The sequence below is a fragment of the Pristiophorus japonicus genome, chromosome 1 (genome assembly GCF_044704955.1).
Source record: "Pristiophorus japonicus isolate sPriJap1 chromosome 1, sPriJap1.hap1, whole genome shotgun sequence".
Classification (NCBI taxonomy): domain Eukaryota; kingdom Metazoa; phylum Chordata; class Chondrichthyes; family Pristiophoridae; genus Pristiophorus; species Pristiophorus japonicus.
Window position 1 is genome coordinate 260,775,642 of NC_091977.1, and position 13,108 is coordinate 260,788,749.

Below are 13,108 nucleotides of genomic sequence, written 5' to 3' on the forward strand. Positions count from 1 at the left end.
AAAAGCACTTGGACTCTGGGCTCTAGCTTTGAAACATCTAACTTGACACACGAGGTTACAGCAATGCAACAAGAACCGAACAAGAAGCCTCAATCATCCAGCACTGACTCAAGCAAAAAACCTATTTACCATCAAAACGTCGACCAGTGCTAATACCGAAGACACCGCAACCAGCCAAAGAATCCACAAGATTGAGGAGAGAGAAAGCAGTGTGCAACTGGCCTAAACTGTGGAGAAATCTTTTGGTGAGCATAGTCCCTGCAATTTCAGAGCCTAACTTAGTTAGTGTAGTAGTGGGAGGTGTTTTTTTTTTCACTGCATAACCTCTATAACCGTTGCGTATATTTTTCCCCCTTTTTCTGTATATTTTGTTACATGCTATTAAGTTAATTAGTGCGGTGTGCTATTTTCTAAATAAAATATTTGTTCTTGCATCAAACAGTTGTCTGTTTACATCTATCACATCCCCCAAATAATTCCAAGCCCTAGAACCAGGGAGTGGGACGATTCAAACCGTCAAGGTCAGAAAAGGCTGATAAACCCACCACCCCCGACAGGGCGGGTTTTCGGGCAGACAGTAAAATGGGCGATATTGCCGAATTTTCCACCCGGGGAGATAGTGCAGCGTTTGCACGCTGATTGACGTCGTCCAAAAGGTGAAAACATCAGGCGAGCGTTAACTTTTAGCGTCGCCTCAAAACTGTTGTGTGGCTCGTTTAGCATCAAAGAAATTCGTTTTTTGCCCAGGCGTAAAACCGGTCGCAAACCTGTCGAAAATCTAGCCCTAACTGTCTATAAAGCACATCGCAGAAAGTTAAATCTAGTAATTAATAATATATGCTCCTTTTAAACAACATGATAATTGTTAATGACTGCTAACCAACCTCTCATGCACAGAAAGTGATCAATTAAAAGTGTGCAGTCTCATTCCTTCATTATTGGAGAGTTTAAAACTGTCAAATTTAAATTTATAAAATTTTATTTTTACTTTTAAATTCTGTCTCTTTTTTCTCTCCCTTAATCCAATCTTCATTCTTCTTTCTGAATCGGATTTGACATTGAATTAACTTCATTTAATTCACCCTCCTTCTCAATCCTTCCTCTGTTTATTTCTCAATCCTTAAATCACGTTCCTTAAGGAGATACAGGGGGGCGACATTACCCTTTTTATAGCCCCGTTAGCGCTGCTGGGGGGGAAGTTTTCGCCAGGGAGAGGGGGGACTCTACCACCTCCCAGGAAATATCCTGGGAGGTTTCGGCGGTACTGCTTTGGAGCCCAGTGGCGGCCGCCAAAGGGCCTGCAAACTGCGCAGAGGCCCTCTCTCCACTTTAATCAAAGCGGAGGGGTGTTAGAGCGCGTTAGCGCTACACGGAGCATCCGCGTAGGTCTTGACTCAGCGCCGCATTACTGCCTCGGGACCTGCCCCTACAGGATAGTTCAGGGGTGGTAAGCCCAATTCAGTACCCGGGGGCGGGAATTCCGCGCCAGGTGCTAAAAGTCCCACCCCTTGTCCCAGAGGATTACCTCCCTAATCGGGGTGAGGGGCAATTTGGACCCCCCCCCCACTATTTGCTCTTTTGTTCACAAAGGCCACAGAAGCCCTGTTGCACTCACTGTGCCATTATCAGCTCGCACTTCCAGCAACTTTGTGGGCAAAAAATGTTAAAACCTAAACATGCACGAACAAGCTTAACTAACAGGGCAGCCCGTGAGATGAACAGCTCCACAAAATCTGGGCCTATATTTCAGAGCTCTATCAAACATGGATGTGTACAGGAGGACTGGAGTGCGGTCAATTTATTAACCATTTTTAAATAAGGAGACAGAGCCAATATGAGTAATTGCAGGCCAGTTCCCTTGGCAGAGAATATTTTAGTGTCTTCAATTAAGAATGAAATTACTACGTATCTAGATATAGAGAAAGTAGTTCGCAGTAGCCACATGGATTTCAAAAGGGAAAATCATGTTTGACAAACTTAGTGGAATTCTTTGAGAGGGTAACTTCACTGTCTGCATAAATGACTTGGATATTTGTCAAAATATGTAGATTATATAAAAATAAGAGATAATTAATTCATTAGGAGCATGGGGGAGAAATTGGGCTCCTTTGTGCCTCCTGTTAGAGCCTCCGGGGGGCAATAACGGGTCGCTAACAGCTTATCAACCAGGCATGGCGAGAGTACCGTCCCCCGTGAACTTGCATGGCGGGTTAACGCTGGCGCTACACCTTACCGCCTTGTAGGACTTTTTCCTATGGGTTTCAAACAACAAGGCCGAGAAACTGCACTTTTTTTGCATGCTTAACGCCCACTTTACTGCTGAAATGATATATAACGCCCAGATATCAACCATTTAGCCACAAAATAGAAACTGACGCCCATTTTTAGGAAACTTATTGTCGAGCGTTACTTCCCCCATGTGTTTAATGCAAGGAAAAAATATTACTGCCCGCCCACTTTTTTGGGGTGGAATCATCATATTGGGTGAAATAGAAACATAGAAACATAGAAAATAGGTGCAGGAGTAGGCCATTCGGCCCTTCTAGCCTGCACCGCCATTCAATGAGTTCATGGCTGAACATGCAACTTCAGTACCCCATTCCTGCTTTCTTGCCATACCCCTTGATCCCCCTACTAATAAGGACTACATCTAACTCCTTTTTGAATATATTTAGTGAATTGGCCTCAACAACTTCCTGTGGTAGAGAATTCCACAGGTTCACCACTCTCTGGGTGAAGAAGTTTCTCCTCATCTCAGTCCTAAATGGCTTACCTCTTATCCTTAGACTGTGACCCCTGGTTCTGGACTTCCCCAACATTGGGAACATTCTTCCTGCATCTCACCTGTCTAAACCCGTCAGAATTTTAAATGTTTCTATGAGGTCCCCTCTCATTGTTCTGAACTCCAGTGAATATAAGCCCAGTTGATCCAATCTTTCTTGATATGTCAGTCCCGCCATCCCGGGAATCAGTCTGGTGAACTGTCATGTATTCAACCAGCATTGTAACCCATGTATAATCTGACCTAAGTTGTACACTGTGAGAACAATGACCACTAGGTGGGAGACACTCCTAACCTGGGCCTTCAGGTATAAAAGGGGAAGCTCCACCCACCTTCATCACTTGAGTGCTAAGGAATAAAGGACAGGTCATAGACTGACCTTCTCTCAAGCATGGGCCTCGTGTGCATTTATACTGTATAGTAAGGACCTATCAATAGCGATGAGAAACTGGGATTTAAAACACGCAAGCATGGCCATTAGCAGAACAGACAAGAGGTACTGTGTTAAGGAATGGTTGGGACAGAGATTCAACATTGTTAAAGCAGCACACAGTTCTCCAGGCAGACAAGGGCAATCGGGCATGTTCCAACATGTAGTCGAACCCAGAGGGGGAGTTCGACAGAGACAATGGCAAGTTGAACAGCGATTCATGCCATTGCAAGGGACAATGCGGCCAGTAATGGGGCTATCAACACCTGTTAATGGCGCATTCAAGGACAGTCACAGGGGCAGTCAGGGACGATCGACTCATGTTGGAGGCGTGGAGGCACACACTCAGCCGGAGTTTGCAGAGATGAGCAAAATACCTGCAGAAATTACAGAAATGAACGCCGGGGGAAATCGCTGGAAGTTGAAGTTCAGCGAGTTCATGTGGAGCACGGATACAGTTCATACACCAGGACACCACCGATAATGATGAAAGTGCTCCTCAATGGCATCCCAGTATCAATGGAGCTAGACACGGGGGCCAGCCAGTCCCTGATGGGTATCAAACAGTTCGAAAAGTTGTGGGCGTCCAAGGCCAGGAGGCCAAAATTAGTGCCAATTGACGCACAGCTACGGACTTACAAAAAGCAGATCATTCCGGTGCGAGGCAGCTCCACTGTAGTCGTGACCCACAGAGATTCAGAGAACAGGTTGCCACTCTGGATTGTCCCAGGGGACAGTCCCGCACTACTGGGGAGAAGTTGGCTTGCTGTCGTGAATTGGAAATGGAGCGATGTCAATGCAATTTCCTCTGTGGAGCGAGTATCATGCTCACAGATCCTGGACAAATTTGACTCATTATTTCAACCTGGCATCGGCACTTTCATGGGGGCCAAGGTAGTGATTCACATAAACCCGGACGCCAGGCCAGTACACCACAAGGCCAGAGTGGTGCCGTACGTGATGCGGGAAAAGATAGAAGGCGAATTGGACCGCCTGCTGAGGGAAGGCATCATCTCGCCAGTCGAATTCAGTGACTGGGCGAGCCCGATCGTGCCGGTGCTCAAGGCGATTGGTCGGTCAGGATATGTGGTGATTACAAGGCCACCATCAATCGGGTGTCACTCCAAGACCAGTACCCGCTACCGAGGACCTCTTTGCAACGCTATCCGGTGGCAAACTTTTTTCAAAATTGGACCTGACCTCAGCTTACATGACCCAGGAGCTGGCGAGTGAGTCGAAGAAGCTGACCACCATCACGACACACAAGGGGTTGTTTGAGTACAACAGATGTCCGTTCGGGATTCACTCGGCCGCCGTGATCTTCCAACGAAATATGGAAAGCCTCCTCAAGTCGATTCCAGGGACAGTGCTTTTTCAGGACGACATCCTCATAATGGGTTAGGATACTGAAGAACACCTCCACAACCTGGAGTAGGTGCTACGCAGACTGGACCGGTAGGGCTGCGACTGAAAAAGGCGAAGTGCATCTTCCTAGCTCCAGAGGTAGAATTCCTGGGGATGAGGGGTAGCAGCAGACGGGATCAATCCTACTGCGTCCAAGACAGAAGCGATCCAGAGAGCCACTAGACCCCGTAACACGACGGATCTGCGTTCGTTCCTGGGGCTCCTGAACTATTTGGCAACTTTCTTCCCAAATTGAGCACGCTGCTAGAGCCGCTACACGTGCTCCTACGCAAAGGTCGTGAATGGGTCTGGGGGGACAGCCAGGAAAGGGTTTTTAATAGAGCACGCAATTTGTTATGTTCCAACACTCTGTTAACATTATACGACCCATGTTAGAAACTTGTGTTAACGTGCGATGCGTCATCCTATGGTGTTGGGTGTGTGTTGCAGCATGTCAATGTCAAGGGTCAGTTACAGCCGATAGCTTATGCCTCCAGGAGTCTGTCCCAGTCAGAAAGGGGTTACGGGATGGTAAAAAAGCAGGCGCTCACATCTGTATATGCTGTAAAGAAAATGCACCAGTACCTGTTTGGCAGGAAATTTGAGCTGGAGACAGATCACAAACCCCTAACGTCCCTTTTGGCCGACAACAAGGCCATAAATGCAAACGCATCGGCCAGCATACAGAGATGGGCACTCACATTAGCCACCTATGACTATACAATTCGGCACAGACCAGGCACCGAAAACTGCGCCGATGAACTCAGCAGGCTCCCACTAGCCACCACTGAAGGGGCTACCGAGCATGCTGCTGAGATGGTCATGGCTGTTGAAGCTTTCAGAAGTGAAGGCTCACCCGTGACAGCCTGTCAGATTAAAGTCTGGACAAATAGAGACCCGCTATTGTCTCTAGTCAAGAAATGTGTCCTGAATGGGAACTGGGCAGCCACATACAGGCCATACCCTGAGGAATTTAAACCATTTCACAGGCGCAGGGATGAACTCTCGATTCAGGCCGATTGCCTACTATGGGGAAACCGCGTAGTCATGCCCCAGATGGGCAGAGAGGTGTTCATCAGAGAACTCCACAATGAGCACCCGGGCATTGTCATGATCAAGGCAATTGCCAGGTCACATGTTTGGTGGCCAGGGATAGACGCAGATCTGGAACTTTGTGTTCGCAGGTACAACATGTGTGCCCAGCTGGGCAATGTGCCCAGGGAAGCTCCCCTTAGCCCCTGGCCATGGCCCGCCAAGCCTTGGTCACGCATCCATGTGGACTACGCAGGTCCTTTCATGGGAAAAATGTTTTTGGTTGTAGTAGACGCCTACTCCAAATGGATCGAGTGTGACATTTTAAATTCAAGCATATCCTCTGTCACGGTAGAAAGTCTACGGGCAATGTTCGCCGCCCACGGTCTACCGGACATCCTGGTCAGCGACACAAGCACTGAATTCCAGGACTTCACGGCAGGCAATGGAATTAACCATGTCAGAATGGCACCGTTCAAGCCGGCCTCAAACGGCCAGGCAGAATGAGCAGTGCAGATAATCAAACAGGGGATGTTCAGAATCCAAGGGGGTTCCCTACAAAGGCGCTTATCACGCCTCCTGTTGGCCTATAGATCCCGACCACACTCGCTCACAGGGGTTCCACCCGCAGAGCTGCTAATGAAAAGGACGCTCAAAACCCGGCTATCCCTTATACACCCCACCATGAAAGAAATTGTCGAGAGCAGGCGCCAGCCACAATATGACTACCATGACAGGAATACGAGGGCGTGGTGTATTGATGTAAATGATCCTGTTTTTGTCCTCAACTACGCTGCAGGGCCAAAATGGCTCGCAGGCACTGTGACTGCCAAAGAGGGAAATAGGATTCTGGTAGTTAAACTTACCAATGGACAAATCTGCTGCAAACACGTGGATCAAACAAAAAGGAGGTTCAGCAACCCAATAGAAGAAGCAGAGGAAGAACACGATGTAAAGTTCACTCCACCACAGGTGACCGAACACCGGAACCAAAGGGAGGAGAGCCCAGTCACTGTGGGCAGTCTGGATAGGCCTGAGGCACCACAAACAGCAGACACTCAGGCCAGCGCCCAACAACCGGAGCCCCAACTCAGGCGCTCTACAAGAGAGCGTAAACCACCAGAGAGACACAACCTGTGATCCCAATAAGACTTTGGGGGGGGAGGTGATGTCATGTATTCAACCAGCATTGTAACCCATGTATAATCTAACCTAAGTTATACACTGTGAGAACAATGACCACTAGGTGGGAAACACTCCTAACCTGGACGTTCAGGTACAAAAGGGGAAGCTCCACCCACCTTCATCACTTGAGTGCTAAGGAATAAAGGACAGGTCACAGACTGATCTTCTCTCAAGCATGGGCCTCGTGTGCATTTATAGAACCTTTGCTGCACTCCCTCAATTGCAAGAAGGTCCTTCCTCAAGTTCGGAGACCAAAACTGTACACAATACTCCAGCTGTGGCCTCACCAAGGCCCTGTACAACTGTAGTAACACCTCCCTGCCCCTGTACTCAAATTCCCTTGCTATAAAGGCCAACATGCCATTTGCTTTCTTAACCGCCTGCTGTACCTGCATGCCAACCTTCAATGACTGATGTACCATGACACCCAGCTCATAATATCAGCCAGCATTAATTTCCACACTGATTTAATGCCGCGATTCAATATTAACGCCCGGCCACTTTTTTTTGTCGTGGAAACTAACGTCCAGCAGATTGCCTAGCATCAATTTCACCACCTTGCCCACAATACCGCTCGCCCAAAAACCGTCCACAAAAAGTGGAACTATTCTGAACTGTTCTGAGTGGTGTGGCTGGCATTTTTAAAATCCCACTCTTCCGTGAGGAGCTGAATTCAGAAAGATTTGTCTGCAAGAGCGTTGATGTCAGTAATAACGCTGACTGACTGCTGTGTGTGTGCAGCTCAGTCATCAATGGTGCCCATCACCTTGGTACCAGTTAAAGTTTACATTGATTGATGTTAAGTTGTATTTAACCCTTTCACGGTAAGGAATCACCAGTGTGTAACGGTCCAGCTATCTGAGACAATGCGCAACAAGGTTATGGTCAATATCAAAAGTTTAATACCAACATTGGTCTGAAATCATAAGTATCACAGCCAATAACACCCAATCCCCGCCCACAACCCCCACTTTTTCCACCATTGACATAATTCATATGTTCAACATGTCCAGCAACACAGAATACAAAGGCAAAGCAGGAACGTGGTCCCCAGCTGCCATACATTGCAACAAATTACTTACACCCAGATGGAGATATAACACAGCCATCACCTGCGGGCATGCACCTCACTTTCCTTCCCCTCACCTCGACCCCTTCCCCTCCTTGCTCCACGGTGCCTGGCCGAGGAGCTCCTCAGGCGGTGCCTCATTGAGGGGGATGAAGGCAGATGCAGTCGTTGGATGGGTAAGAGGGTGCCGAGGGGGCAACATTCTCTGATGCAGAAGCAGGATTTTGGTCCTTGCTCTCATCTGTCGTTCGCAGTGATGGTGCGGAACCTAGGGGACCACTGGAAGGCCTGTGCCAGCATTGTTCCTGGCTATCACATCCAGGGACTCCGCCATGAATGATACTCGGTCATGCTGCCGGAAATGGTGGCCAGCTGTCGGGATATGCCCCCCATTTTTTCGATGAGCCGGTTATCAATGTCTGCAGTCCTCCTGGACAACTGTACCATCTCTCCGCTGTCATGTGGTGCGCGTGGAACAGACCTGCTGCTCCGTGGTGTCGGCGCCGTCCTGGGGACAAATGGGGTTCCCTTTGGTGAGGTGCTTGGGACCGGTACCTTCAGAGTGGAGGCGGGAATGACTGGAGGACCACTAGAGGGCTTTGGGATGGAATGGCTTCTGGAGCATGGCGATGCAGATTCCTCGCAGTCCGCACTCTCATCCACGGAGAACAGACCCAGCAGATTAATGGGTGAGAATCGAAGCTCCTCAGCAGTAGATGTTGGATCGTCTGCCGACTCCTGCACCACCTTCTGGCCTCTGAAGTCTTGCCTGGGGACGCTCTGCTGGCTGAGCTGCAAAACACAAATGAGGTTATTAGAGGCGAAGGGGGTGCTGGGGTGACAAGGTGAGTCCAGCGCTACACGCAGCATATACATGACAAAAGCACCACCGCCTTCAAAATCATCGCAGACATCACATTTCATGACCATTAACACATTTGCATTCCAATCATTTCCATTTGGCCATCATTATTTCTATGACAATTTGAGAAATCATCTATCATAGATGATTGCTCGGATATGAGTGGGTGTGGCATCTATTGAATTTACATTACGTAATGATGTAAGCTTTACTCAAGTGGCATCACTTCAGGTTCTGCAGATGCATCCGTGGCTGACCTGGTATGCTTCCCCATGAATGCGAACACCCGCTCCTCTAAGTCAGTGATGTCGCTGCGGTCTGGTGGGCCCCCCACCCGTTCGCCTCTGCACAGACCTCATCGACGATAGCTTCTTTTGTAAAAGGTGACAGGATGACATGGCATGAGATCATTGTGTGATATCATTGCTAGGTACTGTCACAGATACTGACAACAAAACATAACCGACAGCTGGAATCATAATTATTATGATAATTATTATTCTTTACCGAAAGACGTGCACCGTGACCGCAGGCTTTGAGTAAAATATTCCCGGTAAAAGTGAAAGACCTCACATCTGATGATAGTCACTCATGTCTGTTACAAATCAAAATTATATAGAAACATAGAAACATAGAAAATAGGTGCAGGAGTAGGCCATTCAGTCCTTCGAGCCTGCACCGATATTCAATGAGTTCATGGCTGAACATGCAACTTCAGTACCCCATTCCTGCTTTCTCGCCATACCCCTTGATCCCCCTAGTAGTAAGGAATACATCTAACTCCTTTTTGAATATATTTAGTGAATTGGCCTCAACAACTTTCTGTGGTAGAGAATTCCACAGGTTCACCACTCCCTGGGTGAAGAGGTTTCTCCTCATCTCAGTCCTAAATGGCTTACCCCTTATCCTGAGACTGTGACCCCTGGTTCTGGACTTCCCCAACATTGGGAACATTCTTCCTGCATCTCACCTGTCTAAACCCGTCAGAATTTTAAACGTTTCTATGCGATCCCCTCTCGTTCTTCTGAACTCCAGTGAATACAAGTCCAGTTGATCCAGTCTTTCTTGATATGTCAGTCCCGCCATCCCGGGAATCAGTCTGGTGAACCTTTGCTGCACTCCCTCAATAGCAAGAATGTCCTTCCTCATGTTCGGAGACCAAAACTGTACACAATACTCCAGGTGTGGCCTCACCAAGGCCCTGAACAACTGTAGTAACACCTCCCTGCCCCTGTACTCAAATCCCCTCGCTATGAAGGCCAACATGACAACCTTCAATGACTGATGTACCATGACACCCAGGTTTCGTTGCACCTCCCCTTTTCCTAATCTGTCACCATTCAGATAATAGTCTGTCTCTCTGTTTTTACCACCAAAGTGGATAACCTCACATTTATCCACATTATACTTCATCTGCCATGCATTTGCCCACTCACCTAACCTATCCAAGTCACTCTGCAGCCTCATAGCATCCTCCTCGCAGCTCACACTGCCACCCAACTTAGTGTCATCCGCAAATTTGGAGATACTACATTTAATCCCCTCATCTAAATCATTAATGTACAATGTAAACAGCTGGGGCCCCAGCACAGAACCTTGCGGTACCCCACTAGTCACTGCCTGCCATTTTGAAAAGTATCCATTTACTCCTACTCTTTGCTTCCTGTCTGCCAACCAGTTCTCAATCCACATCAGCACACTACCCCCAATCCCATGTGCTTTAACTTTGCACATTAATCTCTTGTGTGGGACCTTGTCGAAAGCCTTCTGAAAGTCCAAATACACCACATCAACTGGTTTTCCCTTGTCCACTCTACTGGAAACATCCTCAAAAATTCCAGAAGATTTGTCAAGCATGATTTCCCTTTCACAAATCCATGCTAACTTAGACCTATCATGTCACCTCTTTCGAAATGCACTGCTATGACATCCTTAATCATTGATTCCATTATTTTACCCATTACCAATGTCAGGATGACCGGTCTATAATTCCCTGTTTTCTCTCTATCTCCTTTTTTAAAAAGTGGGGTTACATTGGCTACCCTCCACTCCATCGGAACTGATCCAGAGTCTATGGAATGTTGGAAAATGACTGTCAATGCATCTGCTATTTCTTAAGTACATGTAAATCAATATAGTACTTACTCTTGCGGATCCCACAAGGTCGTTCCATTGTTTGCGTCATTGGTTGCCCTCACCACCCTCGTTGGTCACTGACGAGACCACCTCTGCTATCTCGGTCCATATCTTCTGCTCGACCTTTGGGGTGGGATTCCCACATCCTCCCCGTGTCAAATCACCCCAGCGTAACTCAACCTCCTGCAGGAGGGAGGCATTTGCCTTGTGCGAAAACCTTCTGGCTCTTTTGCACCCTCCAATGTGCTCCTCTCCCACCTCACTGCTCTCTCCAGCGTTAGTCTCCACAGCGTGCTCTGATGCCTCCTCCTCTCTCTCCATTATAGGCCAAATTCGGTCCAATATGTGGCTGGTAACACATATTTTTGTTTGACTACTTGCTGTGAAGCTCTAAAGTCTCCTTCCTTCCTCCCAAAGCAGCCGCACCACACCCAGACACGCCTTCAGTCCCTCTGAGCTCCCGCTCTCTCTGTCTCCTCTTCTGCGCATGTCATGATGACCCTTGACCTCCAGAATCGCGGGAATCGAGTGTTGCGGTGCTGTTGCTAAGGATGGCCACACTTTACAGCAGAAGGTCAAAAAAATTTAACGCTACCGCTCATTTTATATCGCTCGAGGTAACGCCCATTTTCAAAAGTGGAAACTAGATGCTTTGAGAATGGGCGAGAAGCCGACGATTTGAAAACCCTTTTTAACGCCCACGCCGGAAATATCACCCATTTTTGGGCGATAACCACAAAAATGCAGGTTCTAGCCCCAAGACTTATAAGAACACTGAGATGTTCCAATACAATGGACTTTATTAAAATTATTAAAAATGACTATAAGTTCCGAGTTCAACACTACCAGGTACAGGATTAAAATCAAACCAAACGACAAATTCTTCAGCTTACCAATTTCAGATTCAGCCTTCTGCAATATCTGTGCCTCCAGTTAGCCAGTTATATACAATTAAAATAAATTCTCCTTCACAACATCTATGCCTCTAAGATAGCCAGTTACCCACAATTAAAAACAAATTTAAACTTCGCAATGTATATGCACCTAAGTTAACTGGTTATGCACAATGCCTCTCGCAATGTATATATCCAAACTGGCTTACATACAACCCTGTGGGTGATCTGTCCACCTGGATTAAATACCTTCAGTGTGTTCTGCTGGCACACAGTTCCCGCAACACCCTCAACTCAAGTTACAGATTTCCTTTGTCCCTATGTTTTTATAGTCCACTTCAAACTGGGTCCGCATAGCAACTGGGAGTCCAGTTCTGTTTGGTCAGAGATAACTTGACCCTTTCGCTGATTGGCCAACTCGAATGTCGCTCAATGTCCCATCATGTTTGATACCACTTCCTATTTGATGCCTCTTCCTGTTTGAATTCAAACTGCTTGTAGTAGGAATGCTCATCCCCTGAGGATTTCCTTTCAGACAGGTTACAGATGATTTTCCTTCTCCCATAAGCCTTCAGCCTATATCTCCTGCTCCCTAGAGATCGTGACATCATCTAGTGCCTGTTATGGCCCAGGATCGTAAATTTGATTCCACCCCCTGCAGCATCAGCGGGTATCAACAATGACAGCTACAGGAGGGATTGTGAGCTCGGCTGGCTGCTTGAGGAGCAGTAATTAAAGGCATTGGTGGTCAGGTAGACTAAAATTTTATTTTCACCCTACTTAGCTGCTTTTTGATGTTTTCCAATGCCGTGATTGATCAGTCCTGCACTCTTCTGTTAGAGTGCATGGGGCTGATCTTCAAAGATTGCAGGTGCCGTCGCCGACCTTGAAACAACCTCAGCATTGGCCCATCTATTTAAGGGAGGGAAGGAGCCTGTGAATCCAGCAGCGCTGCACAGGACAATGTGCAGTGCTCTGCTGTTCATCATAGGCAGTCACTCTTAAATATAAGTTCTTAGGTGGCTGAACAGTCCAATACGTGAACCACAGTCACCGTCACAGGTGGGACAGATAGTCGTTGAGGGAACGGGTGGGTGGTACAGGTTGATTGTACACTCTTTCCGCTGCCTGCGCTTGGCTTCTGCACGCTCTCAGCGATAAGACTCGAGGTGCTCGGCGCCCTCCCGGATGCACTTCGTCCACTTAGGGCTGTCTTTGTCCAGTAACTCGCAGGTGTCAGAGGAGATGCTGCACTTTTTCAGGGAGGCTTTCAGAGTGTCTCTGTAACATTTCCTCTGCCGCCCTTTGGCTCGTC